The sequence below is a fragment of the Papaver somniferum genome, chromosome 7, assembly GCF_003573695.1.
Source record: "Papaver somniferum cultivar HN1 chromosome 7, ASM357369v1, whole genome shotgun sequence".
NCBI lineage: Eukaryota > Viridiplantae > Streptophyta > Magnoliopsida > Ranunculales > Papaveraceae > Papaver > Papaver somniferum.
The window spans coordinates 12,657,166-12,661,209 of NC_039364.1; the positions used below are offsets into that span (position 1 = coordinate 12,657,166).

The 4,044-nt window shown below is 35.5% G+C and overlaps 1 long non-coding RNA gene across 1 annotated transcript; it reads left to right on the top strand.

Annotated features, from left to right (window-relative positions):
* The first annotated feature begins 477 nt into the window (after positions 1 to 477).
* Positions 478 to 1,932, top strand: LOC113295687. Its single transcript, XR_003332904.1, has 2 exons — positions 478 to 1,014; positions 1,742 to 1,932. It is a non-coding gene; the product is annotated as an uncharacterized LOC113295687 (long non-coding RNA).
* Positions 1,933 to 4,044: the final 2,112 nt, after the last annotated feature.

Consider the following 4,044-nt stretch of genomic DNA (forward strand, 5'->3'; position numbering starts at 1 on the left):
CTTCTTTCATCTAAGTTGATTTTTTTTCATATTTCCTAGCCAAACCTCCAAAACATAATCCAATCTAATCTCTGTATGCGAAGAACACATTAATTGAGGTTTGGTTAGTCATTTTTTTCTCGCCAAAACCAAATTCGATTTCATTTTTCTTCCTAGCCGAACACCTCAAGTTATTCTCAGCATACAAAGAATATACACTGAGGTTAGGTTGGGTCTTTTCCCCTAGGACGTAAGTCTGAATCTAGCTGAACCGAACCCAAATAAAAGATAATTCAAAAAAAATAAAAATAAAAATAAAAAATAAGATTAAAAAAATACTTTTCTTCTTTAAATAAAATCATTGTTTATAATAAATAACAATAAAAAATAACTTTAAGGGATCTTAACCTTTACTATAGATATATGGATAAGAGGTTTTCATTTTTACATTATAATGACCTAGTAAAAATTTGAGGAATGATGCCTAAATAATCCTTCTTTGAAAAACAAATAATTAAGCAAATCAAAATAATGAAGCCAATATGCTCAATTAAGAGTGTTAGTAATCCCAAATGGTAACTTTTGAATATCGTCGCCCCATTCTTTCTTCTCTTCTCTAGATAGACGATTTCTGGCAAGGGAGAAAACTTTTTCCGACAAGCTTAACTGCTCAGATCTTCTCAGATCTGAGCAATATCATTACTAATCTACATATATTAGTTTAGATATATACTAGATTTGTGTTGAAAAGAAATCAGAGAAAGAAATTCAAAAACCTAAACCGTAACTCATCTTCCCCATCAAAACCCTAAATCAACCGCCATGGATTTAGCCTATCTCATCGGCTAAATCCTCGATTTGTCGGTCCTTTGAATTCAATTGGGTTGTCTGCTTGCCGATTTTGCAATATCGCCTTCATTTCTGAAGATTTGATCTTGCTGCTGCTTTAGGGGTTTTGGATTTCGTCGGAGATTCCAAGGCTGGAGTATTCTTCAATAACTTACCCCGCCTAGGTTTCATATCTGATTTTGAGAGGTAACCTTTCAGATCCATAACCTCTTATTCTCCTCATTATAGAAGTCCAAGATTCAATTGTGGCTTCTATACATATTCGTTTAATCTCATACCTTGATGCTATATGTAATCATTAAGCTTTACTTAGGCCATGTTATTCCCAGAGACTACTGATTTTTATTGATGTTTTCTTTAAACTCTGCATACCTATATCAGATTGAACCAAAAATCTCCTTTTTATTTCTTTAAAACTTGATTTGCAATATTTTGTTTTGCCTTTGGTTTAGGTTGTAATCAATCTTAGCTTTTGTGTTTGACTCTCTACTTAGTTTTATTTGGCTAGTGAAGCACCCTGTTTGTGTCCTTTTTCTCCTAATGTTCTTGTTTGATTGTTGAAAGGCATGTATCTCACACCACCAGATTAAGTTCAGTCTTACTTGTTTAGTTGTGTTGGTGGTTTCCTTTAATTTCATTTTATTTTAATCCCAACGCCTTGTATCTTTTGATCGGTGCTGTTTTGTGTAATATGTTTTGGATTTCTGTCTTGATTGCGAAAGTGTAGTTGTTCCCCTCTGTTTGTTGTTGTCTACTTTGGATATGTTGCTTTCCCGGTAGGTGTTTTTTATGATCTAGTGTAGGTTCTTTGGAAGTTTTTCTAATGGGGTTTATCTTTTCTAGTCTCTGGTGCAACATTGTTGCACCTCAACCGTTAAAACATCAATCTAACATCATTGTCTTTCATGCTCAGCATTTTACAGTTTATGCACCTTATGTCGAGATTCGCAGCCAAAGCATTCCATCTCCCATTCTTAGCTAGATTAGCATTTCAGCCTGCAGCCTCCCAATTTCACTAATCTCAAGTTTGGATAATTGTCAGTATTGGTGCATAACTTTTGAACTAGTAGCAAACCAAGGAATGTATTGCAACACCATGTCTACTGTATATATCACAACAACAAGCACAAACCCGATTTGATATGCAAATGGGCCGATGAATCAATCACCTTTTGTTGTTATTTTCTGTCAGTTTCTTTGTACTTTACCTCTCAGCATAGCTCAAGTGTACTTTACCTCTCAGCATAGCTCAAGTGTAGGTCGAGTTTGATCAAAACAAAACAAAAAAAGTATAGGTCGTGTCTGTATTTCCTTTCGCTGCTTTTTTTTTCAGTTTCATAACCTAGTAACTACTTAGCAGTAGTAGTTTCGCCCGAACAAAGTTCCTTCAGTTAGAAACTCGTGAGCCAAATAACCAGCTAATAGCCGATTATCTTTGGTACGACAAGCAGCAACAGATGATGTTGGCTCAGTTTGTTTACTAGCCATTGTTGGATATGCTTTTTGGGTATCAAAAGTTTTATAGAAATGTCAGCTTCAATTCGCCTACTTCCCAACCTGACGGATTTCTACAATCAACTCTATTGGTCTAGGGCCTTTGCTGGGACTCCTGTCCATGTTTTTGATCCATGTACCAATTCACTAACCAGACTAGGCCAACCCCTAGAACAGCGCAGAACATTGCATCAATCCAAGGAACCACATTCATCCAACTGATATGATAGAAACCCATAAGGAGAGGAGGCTTACCTGAATTTAGGTGACAGAAGACAATAACACAAGAAGTACGGTTGACAATTGGGACGAATCCAGCAAGATTTACTGAGCACTTCTATCCTCTATAAGAATATTCGAAAGATAAAATCAGGAAAAAAAAATGCAGAAATGAGCATACAACTAGCACTGTTACATAGAACTGTTTAGGTTAATATCACTGAGATTCTCAACGTAGAACACTGGTAAAATGGATTCACATTCAAGGAAAATTAGATGACAGAAAATTACAAACAGATAATTGATGCACATTTCAACCAAATCTTTGGCATAAATAACACAGAACTTTGCCTATTGCTACCCCCATGTCTCATCAGTCACCCAGTTCAGTTTTGGGAGAACCCACATTTAAGAAGCCCAATCTACCAAAAAAAAAACATTCATCCAACAATCAACTAAAATTATAAAAACCCAAATCAAATCAATACGAAAAATCATGAAATTGAATTCAATTCGTGATATAAAAATAAGGAAATCTACATTGGAAATTACAAATTACAAGCATACTAACACTGGATTACATGGAAAATTATTATTAGAAAGAGAGAAATTACCTTTAGAAATTTGAGTTAGGGTTGTTTCGATTACCAAATTCCAAGAGAAAAACGGAACGCAGTAGCAGGTAAAGGTTGCAAAGATTTATTTTCTTTTCTTATTTCTTTTCATGGATCTCTCACTTTATTTCGATTCGGAGGGTAACAATATGATGAAGTTTGTTTTGTTAGAAGGAGACCGAAAACCGATATGAGGAGAGCCAAAAGCATAGTTTGACTGAGTAATTCAGATCTACACCTTGTTTGTTTTTTCCTGATTCATCTGAGTCGTCTGAATCAACTGAAATTAATTGATATATAGTTGAAGTCTATGAATCAGTTGGTCCCTGAACTGGGATTCGTATGGTGGACTGAATCAAGTTTGTATGACGTCAGAAGCCATACATGGTTTGGCATTAACTTGGTCATCATGTCAATCGTTATCATCTACGATTCTTCGTTTTTCTAAACATTTAAAGAAAGTAGTCATTTTGGCCCGAATTTGGTGTCTGCAGAGTGCCATGTTTTATCTTGCCGGTGTCGGAGGCAGTGGAATCCTGTTCTGTGTAAAAAGGAACCGAAACAACTTATATCGATTAGTCAATACTGCCTTTACAAAACAGATTAGACGCAATATCGATTCTCCAATAACGTCTGCGTACGTGTTGATTTGGAGAAATAAAACAGGTCTTTACAACCGACAAATTTTTTTCACTTTAAAGTGTCCTTAAGATTAAGGTACGTGTAAAACAATTAGTCCCACACTGAACAAGGCGGTTCTGAAGACCTTTTATATATTGCAATGGAGTTGCAATGCTAACCGCCAATTGGCAAAATTGACGAGCCTCTCCATCGGTTGCTAATTGGTTTTTGGTGTAACTTGTTTTCACACGATTTTTCTTTTTTTTTT